Source organism: Schistocerca serialis, chromosome 7 (assembly GCF_023864345.2).
Source record: "Schistocerca serialis cubense isolate TAMUIC-IGC-003099 chromosome 7, iqSchSeri2.2, whole genome shotgun sequence".
Classification (NCBI taxonomy): domain Eukaryota; kingdom Metazoa; phylum Arthropoda; class Insecta; order Orthoptera; family Acrididae; genus Schistocerca; species Schistocerca serialis.
The window spans coordinates 5990149-6014976 of NC_064644.1; positions in this window are offsets into that span (position 1 = coordinate 5990149).

Sequence of the window (24828 nt, forward strand, 5' to 3'; positions counted from 1 at the left end):
ACGACAGGATTTTCTTTTGGGATACGACAATCACATTTCCGATCCAGTAATCCTTCGTTACTGCATCCCTAACTCCCACACATTGACGAATTCACACGGAAATTGCGTCGCTATGAAATACTATGTGTTCTAAGACATTTCCTTCTAAATCGAGTAACGTTTCTATGGAAACGACAGGATTTTCTTTTTGGATACGACAATCTCATTTCCGATCCACTAATCCTTCTTTACTGCATCCCTCACTCCCACTCATTGACGAATTCACACGGAAATTGCGTCGCTATGAAATACTGTGGGATCTATGACTTCTCCTTCTAAATCGAGTAACGTTTCTATGGAAACGACAGGATTTTCTTTTGGGATACGACAATCTCATTTCCGATCCACTAATCCTTCTTTACTGCATCTCTCACTCCCACTCATTGACGAATTCACACGGAAATTGCGTCGCTATGAGATACTATGTGTTCTAAGACATTTCCTTCTAAATCGAGTAACGTTTCTATGGAAACGACAGGATTTTCTTTTGGGATACGACAATCACATTTCCGATATACTAATCCTTATTTACTGCATCACTCACTCCGACACATTGACGAATTAACTCAGCAATTGCGTCGCTATGAAATACTATGTGTTCTATGACTTCTCCTTCTAAATCGAGTAACGTTTCTATGGTAACGACAGGATTTTCTTTTGGGATACGACAATCTCATTTCCGATCAACTAATCCCTTTTTACTGCATCCCTCACTCCCATTCATTGACGAATTCAGACGGAAATTGCGTCGCTATGAAATACTATGTGTTCTGAGACATTTAGTTTTTAATCGAGTAACGTTTCTATGGAAACGACAGGATTTTCTTTGGGATACGACAATCACATTTCTGATCCACTAATCCTTCTTTACTGCATCCCTCACTCCCACACATTGACGAATTCACACGGAAATTGCGTCGCTATGAAATACTATGTGTTCTAAGACATTTCCTTCTAAATCGAGTAACGATTTTATGGCAACGACAGGATTTTTTTTGGGATACGACAGTCACATTTCCGATCCACTAATCCTTCTTTACTGCATCCCTCACTCCCACTCACTGACGAGTTCACACGGAAATTGCGTCGCTATGAAATACTATGTGTTCTAAGACATTTCCTTCCAAATCGAGTAACGTTTCTATGGAAACGACAGGATTTTCTTTTGGGATACGACAATCACATTTCCGATCCAGTAATCCTTCGTTACTGCATCCCTAACTCCCACACATTGACGAATTCACACGGAAATTGCGTCGCTATGAAATACTATGTGTTCTAAGACATTTCCTTCTAAATCGAGTAACGATTTTATGGCAACGACAGGATTTTTTTTGGGATACGACAGTCACATTTCCGATCCACTAATCCTTCTTTACTGCATCCCTCACTCCCACACATTGACGAATTCACACGGAAATTGCGTCGCTATGAAATACTATGTGTTCTAAGACATTTCCTTCCTAATCGAGTAACGTTTCTATGGAAACGACAGGATTTTCTTTTGGGATACGACAATCACATTTCCGATCCAGTAATCCTTCGTTACTGCATCCCTAACTCCCACACATTGACGAATTCACACGGAAATTGCGTCGCTATGAAATACTATGTGTTCTAAGACATTTCCTTCTAAATCGAGTAACGTTTCTATGGAAACGACAGGATTTTCTTTTTGGATACGACAATCTCATTTCCGATCCACTAATCCTTCTTTACTGCATCCCTCACTCCCACTCATTGACGAATTCACACGGAAATTGCGTCGCAATGAATTACTATGGGTTCTATGACTTCTCCTTCTAAATGGAGTAACGTTTCTGTGGAAACAACAGGATTTTCTTTTGGGATACGACAATCTCATTTCCGATCCACTAATCTTTCTTTACTGCATCTCTCACTCCCACTCATTAACTAATTCACACGGAAATTGCGTCGCTATGAGATACTATGCGTTCTAAGACATTTCCTTCTAAATCGAGTAACGTTTCTATGGAAACGACAGGATTTTCTTTTGGGATACGACAATCACATTTCCGATCCACTAATTTTTCTTTACTGCATCCCTCACTCCCACACATTCACGAATTAACACAGCAATTGCGTCGCAATGAAATACTATGGGTTCTAAGACATTTCCTTCTAAATCGAGTAACGTTTCTATGGAAACGACAGGATTTTCTTTTGGGATACGACAATTTCATTTCCGATCCACTAATCCTTCTTTACTGCATCCCTCACTCCCACTCATTGACGAATTCACACGGAAATTGCGTCGCTATGAAATACTATGGGTTCTATGACATTTCCTTCTAAATCGAGTAATGTTTCTATGGAAACGACAGGATTTTCTTTTGGGATACGACAATCTCATTTCCGATCCACTAATCCTTCTTTACTGCATCCCTCACTCCCACTCATTGACGAATTCACAAGGAAATTGCGTCGCTATGAAATACTATGGGTTCTATGACTTCTCCTTCTAACTCGAGTACTGTTTCTATGGAAACGACAGGATTTTCTTTTGGGATACGACAATCACATTTCCGATCCACTAATCCTTCTTTACTGCATCCCTCACTCCCACTCATTGACGAATTCACAAGGAAATTGCGTCGCTATGAAATACTATGGGTTCTAAGACTTCTCCTTCTAAATCGAGTAACGTTTTTATGGAAACGACAGGATTTTCTTCCGGGATACGACAATCTCATTTTCGATCCACTAATCCTTCTTTACTGCATCCCTCACTCCCACACATTGACGAATTCACACGGAAATTGCGTCGCTATGAAATACTATGTGTTCTAAGACATTTCCTTCTAAATCGAGTAACGTTTCTATGGAAACGACAGGATTTTTTTTTGGGATACGACAATCTCATTTCCGATCCACTAATCCTTCTTTACTTCATCCCTCACTCTCACACATTGACGAATTCACACGGAAATTGCGTCGCTATGAAATACTATGGGTTCTATGACTTCTCCTTCTAAATCGAGTAACGTTTCTATGGAAACGACAGGATTTTCTTTTTTGATACGACAATCTCATTTCCGATCCACTAATCCTTCTTTACTGCAGCCCTCACTCCCACACATTGACGAATTCACACGGAAATTGCGTCGCTATGAAATACTATGTGTTCTAAGCCATTTCCTTCTAAATCGAGTAACGTTGCTATGGAAACGACAGGATTTTCTTTTGGGATACGACAATCATATTTCCGATCCACTAATCCTTCTTTACTGCATCCCTCACTCCCACACATTGACGAATTCACACGGAAAATGCGTCGCTATGAAATACTATGGGTTCTATGACTTCTCCATCTAAATCGAGTAACGTTTCTATGGAAACGACAGGACTTTCTTCTGGGATACAACAATCTCATTTCCGATCCACTAATCCTTCTTTACTGCATCCCTCACTCCCACTCATTGACGAATTCACACGGAAATTGCGTCGCTATGAAATACTATGGGTTCTATGACATTTCCTTCTAAATCGAGTACTGTTTCTATGGAAACGACAGAATTTTCTTTTGGGATACGACATTCACATTTCCGATCCACTAATCCTTCTTTACTGCATCCCTCACTCCCACTCATTGACGAATTCACACGGAAATTGCGTCGCTATGAAATACTATGGGTTCTATGACTTCTCCTTCAAAATGGAGTAAGGTTTCTATGGAAACGACAGGAATTTCATCTGGGATACGACAATCTCATTTCCGATCCACTAATCCTTCTTTACTGCATCCCTCACTCCCACACATTGACGAATTCACACGGAAATTGCGTCGCTATGAAATACTATGTGTTCTAAGACATTTCCTTCCAAATCGAGTAACGTTTCTATGGAAACGACAGGATTTTCTTTTGGGATACGACAATCACATTTCCGATCCAGTAATCCTTCGTTACTGCATCCCTAACTCCCACACATTGACGAATTCACACGGAAATTGCGTCGCTATGAAATACTATGTGTTCTAAGACATTTCCTTCTAAATCGAGTAACGTTTCTATGGAAACGACAGGATTTTCTTTTTGGATACGACAATCTCATTTCCGATCCACTAATCCTTCTTTACTGCATCCCTCACTCCCACTCATTGACGAATTCACACGGAAATTGCGTCGCTATGAAATACTGTGGGATCTATGACTTCTCCTTCTAAATCGAGTAACGTTTCTATGGAAACGACAGGATTTTCTTTTGGGATACGACAATCTCATTTCCGATCCACTAATCCTTCTTTACTGCATCTCTCACTCCCACTCATTGACGAATTCACACGGAAATTGCGTCGCTATGAGATACTATGTGTTCTAAGACATTTCCTTCTAAATCGAGTAACGTTTCTATGGAAACGACAGGATTTTCTTTTGGGATACGACAATCACATTTCCGATATACTAATCCTTATTTACTGCATCACTCACTCCGTCACATTGACGAATTAACTCAGCAATTGCGTCGCTATGAAATACTATGTGTTCTATGACTTCTCCTTCTAAATCGAGTAACGTTTCTATGGTAACGACAGGATTTTCTTTTGGGATACGACAATCTCATTTCCGATCAACTAATCCCTTTTTACTGCATCCCTCACTACCATTCATTGACGAATTCAGACGGAAATTGCGTCGCTATGAAATACTATGTGTTCTGAGACATTTAGTTTTTAATCGAGTAACGTTTCTATGGAAACGACAGGATTTTCTTTGGGATACGACAATCACATTTCTGATCCACTAATCCTTCTTTACTGCATCCCTCACTCCCACACATTGACGAATTCACACGGAAATTGCGTCGCTATGAAATACTATGTGTTCTAAGACATTTCCTTCTAAATCGAGTAACGATTTTATGGCAACGACAGGATTTTTTTTGGGATACGACAGTCACATTTCCGATCCACTAATCCTTCTTTACTGCATCCCTCACTCCCACTCATTGACGAGTTCACACGGAAATTGCGTCGCTATGAAATACTATGTGTTCTAAGACATTTCCTTCCAAATCGAGTAACGTTTCTATGGAAACGACAGGATTTTCTTTTGGGATACGACAATCACATTTCCGATCCAGTAATCCTTCGTTACTGCATCCCTAACTCCCACACATTGACGAATTCACACGGAAATTGCGTCGCTATGAAATACTATGTGTTCTAAGACATTTCCTTCTAAATCGAGTAACGATTTTATGGCAACGACAGGATTTTTTTTGGGATACGACAGTCACATTTCCGATCCACTAATCCTTCTTTACTGCATCCCTCACTCCCACACATTGACGAATTCACACGGAAATTGCGTCGCTATGAAATACTATGTGTTCTAAGACATTTCCTTCCTAATCGAGTAACGTTTCTATGGAAACGACAGGATTTTCTTTTGGGATACGACAATCACATTTCCGATCCAGTAATCCTTCGTTACTGCATCCCTAACTCCCACACATTGACGAATTCACACGGAAATTGCGTCGCTATGAAATACTATGTGTTCTAAGACATTTCCTTCTAAATCGAGTAACGTTTCTATGGAAACGACAGGATTTTCTTTTTGGATACGACAATCTCATTTCCGATCCACTAATCCTTCTTTACTGCATCCCTCACTCCCACTCATTGACGAATTCACACGGAAATTGCGTCGCTATGAAATACTGTGGGATCTATGACTTCTCCTTCTAAATCGAGTAACGTTTCTATGGAAACGACAGGATTTTCTTTTGGGATACGACAATCTCATTTCCGATCCACTAATCCTTCTTTACTGCATCTCTCACTCCCACTCATTGACGAATTCACACGGAAATTGCGTCGCTATGAGATACTATGTGTTCTAAGACATTTCCTTCTAAATCGAGTAACGTTTCTATGGAAACGACAGGATTTTCTTTTGGGATACGACAATCACATTTCCGATATACTCATCCTTATTTACTGCATCACTCACTCCCACACATTGACGAATTAACTCAGCAATTGCGTCGCTATGCAATACTATGTGTTCTATGACTTCTCCTTCTAAATCGAGTAACGTTTCTATGGTAACGACAGGATTTTCTTTTGGGATACGACAATCTCATTTCCGATCCACTGATGCTTATTTACTGCATCCCTCACTCCCACACATTGACGAATTAACACAGCAATTGCGTCGCTATGAAATACTATGTGTTCTGAGACATTTCGTTCTAAATCGAGTAACGTTTCTATGGAAACGACAGGATTTTCTTTGGGATACGACAATCACATTTCTGATCCACTAATCCTTTACTGCATCCCTCACTCCCACACATTGACGAATTCACACGGAAATTGCGTCGCTATGAAATACTATGTGTTCTAAGACATTTCCTTCTAAATCGAGTAACGTTTCTATGGTAACGACAGGATTTTCTTTTGGGATACGACAATCTCATTTCCGATCCACTAATCCTTCTTTACTGCGTCTCTCACTCCCACTCATTGACGAATTCAGACGGAAATTGCGTCGCTATGAAATACTATGTGTTCTGAGACATTTCGTTCTAAATCGAGTAACGTTTCTATGGGGAACGACAGGATTTTCTTTTGGGATACGACAATCTCATTTCCGATCCACTAATCCTTCTTTACGGCATCCCTCACTCCCACTCATTGACGAATTCAGACGGAAATTGCGTCGCTATGAAATACTATGTGTTCTGAGACATTTCGTTCTAAATCGAGCAACGTTTCTATGGAAACGACAGGATTTTCTTTGGGATACGACAATCACATTTCCGATCCACTAATCCTTCTTTACTGCATCCCTCACTTCCACACATTGACGAATTCACACGGAAATTGCGTCGCTATGAAATACTATGTGTTCTAAGACATTTCCTTCTAAATCGAGTAACGTTTCTATGGGAACGACAGGATTTTCTTTTGGGATACGACAATCACATTTCCGATCCACTAATCCTTCTTTACTGCATCCCTCACTCCCACACATTGACGAATTCACACGGAAATTGCGTCGCTATGAAATACTATGTGTTCTAAGACATTTCCTTCTTAATCGAGTAACGTTTCTATGGAAACGACAGGATTTTCTTTTGGGATACGACAATCTCATTTCCGATCCACTAATCCTTCTTTACTGCATCCCTCACTCCCACTCATTGACGAATTCACACGGAAATTGCGCCGCTATGAAATACTATGGGTTCTATGACTTCTCCTTCTAAATCGAGTAACGTTTCTATGGAAACGACAGGATTTTCTATTGGGATACGACAATCTCATTTCCGATCCACTATTCCTTCTTTACTGCATCTCTCACTCCCACTCATTGACGAATTCACACGGAGATTGCGTCGCTATGAGATACTATGTGTTCTAAGACATTTCCTTCTAAATCGAGTATCGTTTCTATGGAAACGACAGGATTTTCTTTTGGGATACGACAATCACATTTCCGATCCACTAATCCTTATTTACTGCATCCCTCACTCCCACACATTGACGAATTAACACAGCAATTGCGTCGCTCTGAAATACTATGTGTTCTATGACTTCTCCTTCTAAATCGAGTAACGTTTCTATGGTAAAGACAGGATTTTCTTTTGGGATACGACAATCTCATTTCCGATCCACTATTCCTTCTTTACTGCATCCCTCACTCCCACTCATTGACGAATTCAGACGGAAATTGCGTCGCTATGAAATACTATGTGTTCTGAGACATTTCGTTCTAAATCGAGTAGCGTTTCTATGGAAACGACAGGATTTTCTTTTGTGATACGACAATCACATTTCTGATCCACTAATCCTTCTTTACTGCATCCCTCACTCCCACACATTGACGAATTCACACGGAAATTGCGTCGCTATGACATACTATGTGTTCTAAGACATTTCCTTCTAAATCGAGTAACGTTTTTATGGAAACGACAGGATTTTTTTTGGGATACGACAGTCACATTTCCGATCCACTAATCCTTCTTTACTGCATCCCTCACTCCCACTCATTGACGAATTCTCACGGAAATTGCGTCGCTATGAAATACTATGTGTTCTATGACTTCTCCTTGTAAATAGAGTAACGTTTCTATGGAAACGACAGGATTTTCTTTTGGGATACGACAATCTCATTTCCGATCCACTAATCCTTCTTTACTGCATCTCTCACTCCCACTCATTGACGAATTCACACGGAAATTGCGTCGCTATGACATACTATGTGTTCTGAGACATTTCGTTCTAAATCGAGTAACGTTTCTATGGAAACGACTGGATTTTCTTTGGGATACGACAATCACATTTCTGATCCACTAATCCTTCTTTACTGCATCCCTCACTCCCACACATTGACGAATTCACACGGAAATTGCGTCGCTATGAAATACTTTGTGTTCTAAGACATTACCTTCTAAATCGAGTAACGTTTCTATGGAAACGACAGGATTTTTCTTGGGATACGACAATCACATTTCCGATCCACTAATCCATCTTTACCTCATCCCTCACTCCCACTCATTGACGAGTTCACACGGAAATTGCATCCCTATGAGATACTATGTGTTCTAAGACATTTCCTTCTAAATCGAGTAACGTATCTATGGAAACGACAGGATTTTCTTTTGGGATACGACAATCACATTTCCGATCCACTAATCCTTCTTTACTGCATCCCTCACTCCCACACATTGACGAATTAACACAGCAATTGCGTCGCTATGAAATACTATGTGTTCTATGACTTCTCCTTCTTAATCGAGTAACGTTTCTATGGTAACGACAGGATTTTCTTTTGGGATACGACAATCTCATTTCCGATCCACTAATCCTTCTTTACTGCATCCCTCACTCCCACTCATTGACGAATTCAGACGGAAATTGCGTCGCTATGAAATACTATGTGTTCCGAGACATTTCGTTCTAAATCGAGTAACGTTTATATGGAAACGACAGGATTTTCTTTGGGATACGACAATCACATTTCTGATCCACTAATCCTTTACTGCATCCCTCACTCCCACACATTGACGAATACACACCGAAATTGCGTCGCTATGAAATACTATGTGTTCTAAGACATTTCCTTCTAAATCGAGTAACGTTTCTATGGAAACGACAGGATTTTCTTTTGGGATACGACATTCACATTTCCGATCCACTAATCCTTCTTTACTGCATCCCTCACTCCCACTCATTGGCGAATTCACACGGAAATTTCGTCGCTATGAAATACTATGTGTTCTATGACTTCTCCTTCTAAATCGAGTAACGTTTCTATGGAAACGACAGGATTTTCTTCTGGGATACGACAATCTCATTTCCGATCCACTAATCCTTCTTTGCTGCATCCCTCACTCCCACTCATTGACGAATTCACACGGAAATTGCGTCGCTATGAAATACTATGTGTTCTAAGACATTTCCTTCTATATCGACTAACGTTTCTATGGAAACGACAGGATTTTCTTTTGGGATACGACAATCACATTTCCGGTCCACTAATCCTTGATTACTGCATCCCTAACTCCCACACATTGACGAATTCACACGGAAATTGCGTCGCTATGAAATACTATGTGTTCTAAGACATTTCCTTCTAAATCGAGTAACGTTTCTATGGAAACGACAGGATTTTCTTTCGGGATACGACAATCTCATTTCTGATCCACTAATCCTTCTTTACTGCATCCCTCACTCCCACTCATTGACGAATTCACACGGAAATTGCGTCGCTATGAAATACTACGGGTTCTATGACTTCTCCTTCTAAATCGAGTAACGTTTCTATGGAAACGACAGGATTTTCTTTTGGGATACGACAATCTCATTTCCGATCCACTAATCCGTCTTTACTGCATCTCTCACTCCCACTCATTGGCGAATTCACACGGAAATTGCGTCGCTGTGAGATACTATGTGTTCTAAGACATTTCCTTCTAAATCGAGTAACGTTTCTATGGAAACAACAGGATTTTCTTTTGGGATACGACAATCATGTTTCCGATCAACTAATCCTTATTTACTGCATCCATCACTCCCACACATTGACGAATTAACACAGCAATTGCGTCGCTATGAAATACTATGTGTTCTATGACTTCTCCTTCTAAATCGAGTAACGTTTCTATGGTAACGACAGGATTTTCTTTTGGGATACGACAATCTCATTTCCGATCCACTATTCCTTCTTTACTGCAACCCTCACTCCCACTCACTGACGAATTCAGACGGAAATTGCGTCGCTATGAAATACTATGTGTTCTGAGACATTTCGTTCTAAATCGAGCATCGTTTCTATGGAAACGACAGGATTTTCTTTGGGATACGGCAGTCACATTTCCGATCCACTAATCCTTCTTTACTGCATCCCTCACTCCCACTCATTGAGAATTCTCACGGAAATTGCGTCGCTATGAAATACTATGTGTTCTATGACTTCTCCTTGTAAATAGAGTAACGTTTCTATGGAAACGACAGGATTTTCTTTTGGGATACGACAATCTCATTTCCGATCCACTAATCCTTCTTTACTGCATCTCTCACTCCCACTCATTGACGAATTCACACGGAAATTGCGTCGCTATGACATACTATGTGTTCTGAGACATTTCGTTCGAAATCGAGTAACGTTTCTATGGAAACGACTGGATTTTCTTTGGGATACGACAATCACATTTCTGATCCACTAATCCTTCTTTACTGCATCCCTCACTAACACTCATTGACGAATTCAGACGGAAATTGCGTCGCTATGAAATACTATGTGTTCTGAGACATTTCGTTCTAAATCGAGCATTGTTTCTATGGAAACGACAGGATTTTCTTTGGGATACGACAATCACATTTCCGATCCACTAATTCTTCTTTACTGCATCCCTCACTCCCACACATTGACGAATTCACACGGAAATTGCGTCGCTATGAAATACTTTGTGTTCTAAGACATTACCTTCTAAATCGAGTAACGTTTCTATGGAAACGACAGGATTTTTCTTGGGATACGACAATCACATTTCCGATCCACTAATCCATCTTTACCTCATCCCTCACTCCCACTCATTGACGAGTTCACACGGAAATTGCGTCGCTATGAGATACTATGTGATCTAAAAAATTTCCTTCTAAATCCAGTAACGTATCTATGGAAACGACAGGATTTTCTTTGGGATACGACAATCACATTTCTGATCCACTAATCCTTTACTGCATCGCTCACTCCCACACATTGACGAATACACACCGAAATTGCGTCGGTATGAAATACTATGTGTTCTAAGACATTTCCTTCTAAATCGAGTAACGTTTCTATGGAAACGACAGGATTTTCTTTTGGGATACGACATTCACATTTCCGATCCACTAATCCTTCTTTACTGCATCCCTCACTCCCACTCATTGACGAATTCAGACGGAAATTTCGTCGCTATGAAATACTATGTGTTCTATGACTTCTCCTTCTAAATCGAGTAACGTTTCTATGGAAACGACAGGATTTTCTTCTGGGATACGACAATCTCATTTCCGATCCACTAATCCTTCTTTACTGCATCCCTCATTCCCACTCATTGACGAATTCACACGGAAATTGCGTCGCTATGAAATACTATGTGTTCTAAGACATTTCCTTCTAAATCGACTAACGTTTCTATGGAAACGACAGGATTTTCTTTTGGGATACGACAATCACATTTCCGATCCACTAATCCTTGATTACTGCATCCCTAACTCCCACACATTGACGAATTCACACGGAAATTGCGTCGCTATGAAATACTATGTGTTCTAAGACATTTCCTTCTAAATCGAGTAACGTTTCTATGGAAACGACAGGATTTTCTTTGGGATATGACAATCACATTTCTGATCCACTAATCCTTTACTGCATCCCTCACTCCCACACATTGACGAATACACACCCAAAATTGCGTCGCTATGAAATACTATGTGTTCTAAGACATTTCCTTCTAAATCGAGTAACGTTTCTATGGAAACGACAGGATTTTTTTTGGGATACGACAATCACATTTCCGATCCACTAATCCTTCATTACTGCATCCCTCACTCCCACTCATTGACGAATTCACACGGAAATTGCGTCGCTATGAAATACTATGGGTTCTATGACTTCTCCTTCTACATCGAGTAACGTTTCTACGGAAACGACAGGATTTTCTTTTGGGATACGACAATCACATTTCCGATCCACTAATCCTTCTTTACTGCATCCCTCACTCCCACACATTGACGAATTAACACTGCAATTGCGTCGCAATGAAATACTATGGGTTCTAAGACATTTCCTTCTAAATCGAGTAACGTTTCTATGGAAACGACAGGATTTTCTTCTGGGATACGACAATCTCATTTCCGATCCACTAATCCTTCTTTACTGCATCCCTCACTCCCACTCATTGACGAATTTACACGGAAATTGCGTCGCTATGAAATACTATGTGTTCTAAGACATTTCCTTCTAAATCGACTAACGTTTCTATGGAAACGACAGGATTTTCTTTTGGGATACGACAATCACATTTCCGATCCACTAATCCTTGATTACTGCATCCCTAACTCCCACACATTGACGAATTCACACGGAAATTGCGTCGCTATGAAATACTATGTGTTCTAAGACATTTCCTTCTAAATCGAGTAACGTTTCTATGGAAACGACAGGATTTTCTTTCGGGATACGACAATCTCATTTCTGATCCACTAATCCTTCTTTACTGCATCCCTCACTCCCACTCATTGATGAATTCACACGGAAATTGCGTCGCTATGAAATACTATGTGTTCTGAGACATTTCGTTCTAAATCGAGCAACGTTTCTATGGAAACGACAGGATTTTCTTTGGGATACGACAATCACATTTCCGATCCACTAATCCTTCTTTACTGCATCCCTCACTCCCACACATTGACGAATTCACACGGAAATTGCGTCGCTATGAAATACTTTGTGTTCTAAGACATTACCTTCTAAATCGAGTAACGTTTCTATGGAAACGACAGGCTTTTTCTTGGGATACGACAATCACATTTCCGATCCACTAATCCATCTTTACCTCATCCCTCACTCCCACTCATTGCCGAGTTCACACGGAAATTGCGTCGCTATGAGATACTATGTGTTCTAAGACATTTCCTTCTAAATCGAGTAACGTATCTATGGAAACGACACGATTTTCTTTTGGGATACGACAATCACATTTCCGATCCACTAATCCATATTTACTGCATCCCTCACTCCCACACATTGACGAATTAACACAGCAATTGCGTCGCTATGAAATACTATGTGTTCTACGACTTCTCCTTCTAAATCGAGTAACGTTTCTATGGTACGACAGGATTTTCTTTTGGGATACGACAATCTCATTTCCGATCCACTAATCCTTCTTTACTGCATCCCTCACTCCCACTCATTGACGAATTCAGACGGAAATTGCGTCGCTATGAAATACTATGTGCTCTGAGACACTTCGTTCTAAATCGAGTAACGTTTCTATGGAAACGACAGGATTTTCTTTGGGATACGACAATCACATTTCTGATCCACTAATCCTTTACTGCATCCCTCACTCCCACACATTGACGAATACACACCGAAATTGCGTCGCTATGAAATACTATGTGTTCTAAGACATTTCCTTCTAAATCGAGTAACGTTTCTATGGAAACGACAGGATTTTTTTTGGGATACGACAATCACATTTCCGATCCACTAATCCTTCTTTACTGCATCCCTCACTCCCACTCATTGACGAATTCACACGGAAATTGCGTCGCTATGAAATACTATGGGTTCTATGACTTCTCCTTCTACATCGAGTAACGTTTCTACGGAAACGACAGGATTTTCTTTTGGGATACGACAATCACATTTCCGATCCACTAATCCTTCTTTACTGCATCCCTCACTCCCACACATTGACGAATTCACACGGAAATTGCGTCGCAATGAAATACTATGTGTTCTAAGACATTTCCTTCTAAATCGAGTAACGTTTCTATGGAAACGACAGGATTTTCTTTCGGGATACGACAATCTCATTTCTGATCCACTAATCCTTCTTTACTGCATCCCTCACTCCCACTCATTGACGAATTCACACGGAAATTGCGTCGCTATGAAATACTATGGGTTCTATGACTTCTCCTTCTAAATCGAGTAACGTTTCTATGGAAACGACAGGATTTTCTTTTGGGATACGACAATCTCATTTCCGATCCACTAATCCTTCTTTACTGCATCTCTCACTCCCACTCATTGGCGAATTCAGACGGAAATTGCGTCGCTATGAAATACTATGTGTTCTGAGACATTTCGTTCTAAATCGAGTAACGTTTCTATGGAAACGACAGGATTATCTTTGGGATACGACAATCACATTTCTGATCCACTAATCCTTCTTTACTGCATCCCTCACTCCCACACATTGACGAATCCACACGGAAATTGCGTCGCTATGAAATGCTATGTGTTCTAAGACATTTCCTCCTAAATCGAGTAACGTTTCTATGGAAACGACAGGATTTTTTTTGGGATACGACAATCACATTTCCGATCCACTAATCTTCTTTACTGCATCCCTCACTCCCACTCATTGACGAATTCGCACGGAAATTGCAACGCTATGAAATACTATGGGTTCTATGACTTCTCCTTCCAAATCAAGTAACGTTTCTATGGAAACGACAGGATTTTTTTTTGGGATACGACAATCACATTTCCGATCCACTAAGCCTTCTTTACTGCATCCCTCACTCCCACACATTGACGAGTTCACACGGAAATTGCGTCGCTACGAAATACTATGTGTTCTAAGACATTTCTTTCTAAATCGAGTAACGTTTCTGTGGAAACGACAGGATTTTCTTTTGGGATACGACAATCTCATTTCCGATCCACTAATCCTTCTTTACTGCATCCCTCACTCCCACTCATTGACGAATTCAGACGGAAATTGCGTCGCTATGAAATACTATGTGTTCTGGGACATTTCGTTCTAAATCGAGCAACGTTTCTATGGAAACGACAGGATTTTCTTTTGGGATACGACAATCACATTTCCGATCCACTAATCCTTCTTTACTGCATCCCTCACTCCCACACATTGACGAATTCACACGGAAATTGCGTCGCTATGAAATACTTTGTGTTCTAAGACATTACCTTCTAAATCGAGTAACGTTTCTATGGAAACGACAGGATTTTTCTTGGGATACGACAATCACATTTCCGATCCACTAATCCATCTTTACCTCATCCCTCACTCCCACTCATTGACGAATTCACACGGAAATTGCGTCGCTATGAAATACTATGGGTTCTATGACTTCTCCTTCTAAATCGAGTAACGTTTCCATAGAAACGACAGGATTTTCTTTTGGGATACGACAATCACATTTCCGATCCACTAATCCTTCTTTACTGCATCCCTCACTCCCACACATTGACGAGTTCACACGGAAATTGCGTCGCTATGAAAGACTATGTGCTCTAAGACATTTCCTTCTAAATCGATTAACGTTTCTATGGAAACGACAGGATTTTCTTTTGGGATACGACAATCACATTTCCGATCCACTAATCCTTCTTTACTGCATCCCTCACTCCCACTCATTGACGAATTCACACGGAAATTGCGTCGCTATGAAATACTATGTGTTTTAAGACATTTCCTTCTAAATCGAGTATCGTTTCTATGGAAACGACTGGCTTTTCTTTTGCGATACGAGTATCTCGTTCTCGATGCACTATTCCTTCTTTATTGCATCCCTAGCTCCCTCACATTGTCGAATTAACACAGAAATTGAGTCGCTATGAAATACTATGGGTCCTATGACTTCTCCTTCTAAATCGAGTAACGTTTCTATGGAAACGACAGGAATTTCTTTTGGGATACGACAATCACATTTCCGATCCACTAATCCTTCTTTACTGCATCCCTCACTCCCACACATTGACGAATTCACACGGAATTTGCGTCGCTATGAAATACTATGGGTTCTTTGACTTCTCCTTCTAAATCGAGTAACGTTTCTATGGAAACCCAAGGATTTTCTTTTGGGATACGACTTTCTCCTTTGCGATGCACTATTCCTTCTTTACTGTATCCCTCGCTCCCTCACATTGATGAATTAACACAGAAATTGCGTCGGTATGAAATACTTTGGGTTCTATGACTTCACCTTCTAAATCGAGTATCGTTTCTATGGGAACCACAGGATTTTCTTTTTGGGATACGACTTTCACCTTTCCGATGCACTAATCCTTCTTTACTGCAGCCCTCACTCCCACACATTGTCGAATTCACACGGAAATTGCGTCGCTATGAAATACTATGTTTTCTAAGACATTTCCTTCTAAATCGAGTAACGTTACTATGGAAACGACAGGATTTTCTTTTGGGATACGACAATCACATTTCCGATCCACTAATCCTTCTTTACTGCATCCCTCACTCCCACTCATTGGCGAATTCACACGGAAATTTCGTCGCTATGAGACACTATGTGTTCTATGACTTCTCCTTCTAAATCGAGTAACGTTTCTATGGAAACGACAGGATTTTCTTCTGGGATACGACAATCTCATTTCCGATCCACTAATCCTTCTTTACTGCATCCCTCACTCCCACTCATTGAAGAATTCACACGGAAATTGCGTCGCTATGAAATACTATGGGTTCTAAGACATTTCCTTCTAAATCGACTAACGTTTCTATGGAAACGACAGGATTTTCTTTTGGGATACGACAATCACATTTCCGATCCACTAATCCTTGATTACTGAATCCCTAACTCCCACACAGTGACGAATTCACACGGAAATTGCGTCGCTATGAAATACTATGTGTTCTAAGACATTTCCTTCTAAATCGAGTAACGTTTCTATGGAAACGACAGGATTTTCTTTCGGGATACGACAATCTCATTTCTGATCCACTAATCCTTCTTTACTGCATCCCTCACCCCCACTCATTGACGAATTCACACGGAAATTGCGTCGCTATGAAATACTATGGGTTCTATGACTTCTCCTTCTAAATCGAGCAACGTTTCTATGGAAACGACAGGATTTTCTTTTGGGATACGACAATCTCATTTCCGATCCACTAATCCTTCTTTACTGCATCTCTCACTCCCACTCATTGGCGAATTCAGACGGAAATTGCGTCGCTATGAAATACTATGTGTTCTGAGACATTTCGTTCTAAATCGAGTAACGTTTCTATGGAAACGACAGGATTATCTTTGGGATACGACAATCACATTTCTGATCCACTAATCCTTCTTTACTGCATCCCTCACTCCCACACATTGACGAATCCACACGGAAATTGCGTCGCTATGAAATGCTATGTGTTCTAAGACATTTCCTTCTAAATCGAGTAACGTTTCTATGGAAACGACAGGATTTTTTTTGGGATACGACAATCACATTTCCGTTCCACTAATCTTCTTTACTGCATCCCTCACTCCCACTCATTGACGAATTCGCACGGAAATTGCGTCGCTATGAAATACTATGGGTTCTATGACTTCTCCTTCCAAATCAAGTAACGTTTCTATGGAAACGACAGGATTTTCTTTTGGGATACGACAATCACATTTCCGATCCACTAATCCTTCTTTACTGCATCCCTCACTCCCACACATTGACGAGTTCACACGGAAATTGCGTCGCTACGAAATACTATGTGTTCTAAGACATTTCTTTCTAAATCGAGTAACGTTTCTGTGGAAACGACAGGATTTTCTTTTGGGATACGACAATCTCATTTCCGATCCACTAATCCTTCTTTACTGCATCCCTCACTCCCACTCATTGACGAATTCAGACGGAAATTGCGTCGCTATGAAATACTATGTGTTCTGGGACATTTCGTTCTAAATCGAGCAACGTTTCTATGGAAACGACAGGATTTTCTTTGGGATACGACAATCACATTTCCGATCCACTAATCCTTCTTTACTGCATCTCTCACTCCCACTCATTGGCGAATTCAGACGGAAATTGCGTCGCTATGAAATACTATGTGTTCTGAGACATTTCGTTCTAAATCGAGTAACGTGTCTATGGAAACGACAGGATTATCTTTGGGATACGACAATCACATTTCTGATCCACTAATCCTTCTTTACTGCATCCCTCACTCCCACACATTGACGAATTCACACGGAAATTGCGTCGCTATGAAATGCTATGTGTTCTAAGACATTTCCTTCTAAATCAAGTAACGTTTCTATGGAAACGACAGGATTTTTTTTGGGATACGAGAATCACATTTCCGATCCACTAATCTTCTTTACTGCATCCCTCACTCCCACTCATTGACGAATTCACACGGAAATTGCGTCGCTATGAAATACTATGGGTTCTATGACTTCTCCTTCTAAATCGAGTACCGTTTCCAGGGAAACGACAGGATTTTCTTTTGGGATACGACAATCACATTTCCGATCCACTAATCCTTCTTTACTGCATAACTCACTCCCACACATTGACGAGTTCACACGCAAATTCCGTCGCTATGAAATACTATGTGCTCTAAGACATTTCCTTCTAAATCGATTAACGTTTCTATGGAAACGACAGGATTTTCTTTTGGGATACGACAATCACATTTCCGATCCACTAATCCTTCTTTACTGCATCCCTCACTCCCACTCATTGACGAATTCACACGGAATTTGCGTCGCTATGAAATACTATGGGTTCTTTGACTTCTCCTTCTAAATCGAGTAACGTTTCTATGGAAACCCAAGGATTTTCTTTTGGGATACGACTTTCTCCTTTCCGATGCACTATTCCTTCTTTACTGTATCCCTCGCTCCCTCACATTGATGAATTAACACAGAAATTGCGTCGGTATGAAATACTTTGGGTTCTATGACTTCACCTTCTAAATCGAGCATCGTTTCTATGGGAACCACAGGATTTTCATTTGGGATACGACTTTCACCTTTCCGATGCACTATTCCTTCTTTGCTGCATCCCTCGCTCCCTCACATTGACGAATTAACAGAGAAATTGCGCCGCTAAGAAATACTATGTTTTCTATGACTTCTCCTTCTAAATCGAGTAATATTTCTATGGAAACGACAGGATTCTCTTGTGGGATAGGACTATCTCCTTTCCGCTGCACTATTCCATCGTTACAGCATTCCTCGCACCCTCACATTGACGAATTAACACAGAAATTGCTTCGCTATGAAATACTTTGGGTTCTATGACTTCTCCTTCTAAATCGAGTAACGTTTCTATGGTAACGACAGGATTTTCTTTTGGGATACGACAATCTCATTTCCGATCCACTAATCCTTCTTTACTGCATCCCTCACTCCCACACATTGAAGAATTCACAAGGAAATTGCGTCGCTACGAAATACTATGTGTTCTAAGTCATTTCCATTCTAAATCGAGTAACGTTTCTATACAAACGATAGGATTTTTTTTTTGGATACGACAATCACATTCCCGATCCACTAATCCTTCTTTACTGCATCCCTCACTCCCACTCATTGACGAATTCACACGGAAATTGCGTCGCTATGAAATACTATTTGTTCTATGACTTCTCCTTCTAAATCGTGTAACGTTTCTGTGGAAACGACAGGATTTTCTTTTGGGATACGACAATCACATTTCCGATCCACTAATCCTTCTTTACAGCATTCCTCACTCCCACACATTGACGAGTTCACACGGAAATTGCGTCGCTATGAAATACTATGTGTTCTATGACTTCTCCTTGTAAATCGAGTAACGTTTCTATGGTAACGACAGGATTTTCTTTTGGGATACGACAATCTCATTTCCGATCCACTAATCCTTCTTTATCGCATCCGTCACTCCCACTCATTGACGAATTCAGACGGAAATTGCGTCGCTATGAAATACTATGTGTTCTGAGACATTTCGTTCTAAATCGAGCAACGTTTCTATGGAAACGACAGGATTTTCTTTGGGATACGACAATCACATTTCCGATCCACTAATCCTTCTTTACTGCATCCCTCACTCCCGCACATTGACGAATTCACACGGAAATTACGTCGCTATGAAATACTTTGTGTTCTAAGACATTTCCTTCTAAATCGAGTAACGTTTCTATGGAGACGACAGGATTTTCTTTGGGATACGACAATCACATTTCCGATCCACTAATCCTTCTTTACTGCATCCCTCACTGACACACATTGACGAATTCACACGGAAATTGCGTCGCTATGAAATACTATGTTTTCTAAAACATTTCCTTCTAAATCGAGTAACGTTACTATGGAAACGACAGGATTTTCTTTTGGGATACGACAATCACATTTCCGATCCACTAATCCTTATTTACTGCATTCCTCACTCCCACTCATTGACGAATTCACACGGAAATTGCGTCGCTATGAAATACTATGGGTTCTATCACTTCTCCTTCTAAATCGAGTAACGTTTCTATGGAAACGACAGGATTTTCTTCTGGGATATGACAATCTCATTTCCGATCCACTAATCCTTCTTTACTGCATCCCTCACTCCCACACATTGACGAATTCACACGGAAATTGCGTCGCTATGAAATACTATGTGTTCTAAGACATTTCCTTCTAATTCGAGTAACGTTTCTATGGAAACGACAGGATTTTCTTTTGGGATACGACAATCTCATTTCCGATCCACTAATCTTTCTTTACTGCACCCCTCACTCCCACTCATTGACGAATTCACACGGAAATTGCGTCGCTATGAAATGCTATGGGTTCTATGACTTCTCCTTCTAAATCGAGTAACGTTTCTATGGAAACGACAGGATTTTCTTTTGGGATACGACAATCTCATTTCCGATCCACTAATCCTTCGTTACTGCATCTCTCACTCCCACTCATTGACGAATTCACACGGAAATTGCGTCGCTATGAGATACTATGTGCTCTAAGACATTTCCTTCTAAATCGAGTAACGTTTCTATGGAAACGACAGGATTTTCTTTTGGGATACGACAATCACATTTCCGATCCACTAATCCTTATTTACTGCATCCCTCACTCCCACACATTAACGAATTCACACGGAAATTGCGTCGCTATGAAATACTATGCGTTCTAAGACATTTCCTTCTAAATCGAGTAACGTTTCTATGGAAACGACAGGATTTTCTTTTGGCATACGACAATCTCATTTCCGATCCACTAATCCTTCTTTACTGCATCCCTCACTCCCACTCATTGACGAATTCACACGGAAATGGCGTCGCTATGATATACTATGGGTTCTATGACATTTCCTTCTAAATCGAGTAACGTTTCTATGGAAACGACAGGATTTTCTTTTGGGATACGACAATCACATTTCCGATCCACTAATCCTTCTTTACTGCATCCCTCACTCCCACTCATTGACGAATTCACACGGAAATTGCGTCGCTATGAAATACTATGGGTTCTATGACTTCTCCTTCTAAATCGAGTAACGTTTCTATGGAAACGACAGGATTTTCTTCTGGGATACGACAATCTCATTTCCGATCCACTAATCCTTCTTTACTGCATCCCTCACTCCCACACATTGACGAATTCACACGGAAATTGCGTCGCTATGAAATACTATGTGTTCTAAGACATTTCCTTCTAAATCGAGCAACGTTTCTATGGAAACGACAGGATTTTCTTTTGGGATACGACAATCACATTTCCGATCCACTTATCCTTCTTTACTGCATCCCTCACTCCCACACATTGACGAATTCACACGGAAATTGCGTCGCTATGAAATACTATGTGTTCTAAGACATTTCCTTCTAAATCGAGTAACGTTTCTATGGAGACGACAGGATTTTCCTTTGGGATACGACAATCTCATTTCCGATCCACTAATCCTTCTTTACTGCATCCCTCACTCCCACTCATTGACGAATTCACACGGAAATTGCGTCGCTATAAAATACTATGAGTTCTATGACTTCTCCTTCTAAATCAAGTAACGTTTCTATGGAAACGACAGGATTTTCTTTTGGGATACGACAATCACATTTCCGATCCACTAATCCTTCTTTACTGCATCCCTCACTCCCACACATTGACGAATTCACACGGAAATTGCGTCGCTATGAAATACTATGTGTTCTAAGACATTTCCTTCTAAATCGAGTAACGTTTCTATGGAAACGACAGGATTTTCTTTTGGGATACGACAATCTCATTTCCGATCCACTAATCCATCTTTACTGCATCCCTCACTCCCACTCATTGACGAATTCAAACGGAAATTGCGTCGCTATGAAATACTATGGGTTCTATGACATTTCCTTCTAAATCGAGTACTGTTTCTATGGAAACGACAGGATTTTCTTTTGGGATACGACAATCACATTTCCGATCCACTAATCCTTATTTACTGCATCCCTCACTCCCACACATTGACGAATTAACACAGCAATTGCGTCGCTATGAAATACTATGTGTTCTATGACTTCTCCTTCTAAATCGAGTAACGTTTCTATGGTAACGACAGGATTTTCTTTTGGGATACGACAATCTCATTTCCGATCCACTAATCCTTCTTTACTGCATCCCTCCACTCCCACTCATTGACGAATTCAGACGGAGATTGCGTCGCTATGAAATACTATGTGTTCTGAGACATTTCGTTCTAAATCGAGTAACGTTTCTATGGAAACGTCAGGATTTTCTTTGGGATACGACAATTACATTTCTGATCCACTAATCCTTCTTTACTGCATCCCTCACTCCCACACATTGACGAATTCACACGGAAATTGCGTCGCTATGAAATACTATGTGTTCTAAGACATTTCCTTCTAAATCGAGAAACGTTTCTATGGAAACGACAGGATTTTCTTTGGGATACGACAATCACATTTCCGATCCACTAATCCTTCTTTACTGCATCCCTCACTCCCACTCATTGACGAATTCACACGGAAATTGCGTCGCTATGAAATACTATGGGTTCTATGACTTCTCCTTCTAAATCAAGAAACGTTTCAATGGAAACGACAGGATTTTCTTTTGGGATACGACAATCACATGTCCGATCCACTAATCCTTCTTTACTGCATCCCTCACTCCCACACATTGACGAGTTCACACGGAAATTGCGTCGCTATGAAATACTATGTGTTCTATGACTCCTCCTTGTAAATCGAGTAACGTTTCTATAATAACGACAGGATTTTCTTCTAGGATACGACAATCTCATTTCCGATCCACTAATCCGTCTTTACTGCATCCCTCACTCCCACTCATTGACGAATTCAGACGGAAATTGCGTCGCTATGAAATACTATGTGTTCTGAGACATTTCGTTTAAATCGAGCAACGTTTCTATGGAAACGACAGGATTTTCTTTGGGATACGACAATCACATTTCCGATCCACTAATCCTTCTTTACTGCATCCCTCACTCCCACTCATTGACGAATTCACACGGAAATTGCGTCGCTATGAAATACTATGTGTTTTAAGACATTTCCTTCTAAATCGAGTATCGTTTCTATGGAAACGAGTGGCTTTTCGTTTGCGATACGAGTATCTCCTTCTCGATGCACTATTCCTTCTTTATTGCATCCCTAGCTCCCTCACATTGTCGAATTAACACAGAAATTGAGTCGCTATGAAATACTATGGGTCATATGACTTCTCCTTCTAAATCGAGTAACGTTTCTATGGAAACGACAGGAATTTCTTTTGGGATACGACAATCACATTTCCGATCCACTAATCCTTCTTTACTGCATCTCTCACTCCCACACATTGACGAATTCACACGGAAATTGCGTCGCCATGAAATACTATGTGTTCTAAGACATTTCCATTCTAAATCGAGTAACGTTTCTATGGAAACGACAGGATTTTTTTTGGGATACGACAATCACATTTCCGATCCACTAATCCTTCTTCACTGCATCACTCACTCCCACTCATTGACGAATTCACACGGAAATAGCGTCGCTATGAAATACTATGAGTTTTATGACTTCTCCTTCTACATCGAGTAACGTTTCTATGGAAACGACAGGATTTTCTTTTGGGATACGACAATCACATTTCCGATCCACTAATCCTTCTTTACAGCATCCCTCACTCCCACACATTGACGAGTTCACACGGAAATTGCGTCGCTATGAAATACTATGTGTTCTATGACTTCTCCTTGTAAATCGACTAACGTTTCTATGGTAACGACAGGATTTTCTTTTGGGATACGACAATCTCATTTCCGATCCACTAATCCTTCTTTACCGCATCCCTCACTCCCACTCATTGACGAATTCAAACGGAAATTGCGTCGCTATGAAATACTATGTGTTCTGAGACATTTCGTTCTAAATCGAGCAACGTTTCTATGGAAACGACAGGATTTTCTTTGGGATACGACAATCACATTTCCGATCCACTAATCCTTCTTTACTGCATCCCTCACTCCCACACATTGACGAATTCACACGGAAATTGCGTCGCTATGAAATACTTTGTGTTCTAAGACATTTCCTTCTAAATCGAGTAACGTTTCTATGGAAACGACAGGATTTTTTTTGGGATACGACAATCACATTTCCGATCCACTAATCTTTCTTTACCTCATCATTCACTCCCACTCATTGACGAATTCACACGGAAATTGCGTCGCTATGAAATACTATGGGTTCTATGACTTCTCCTTCTAAATCGAGTATCGTTTCTATGGAAACGACTTTCTTTTCTTTTGCGATGCGAGTATCTCCTTCTCGATGCACTATTCCTTCTTTATT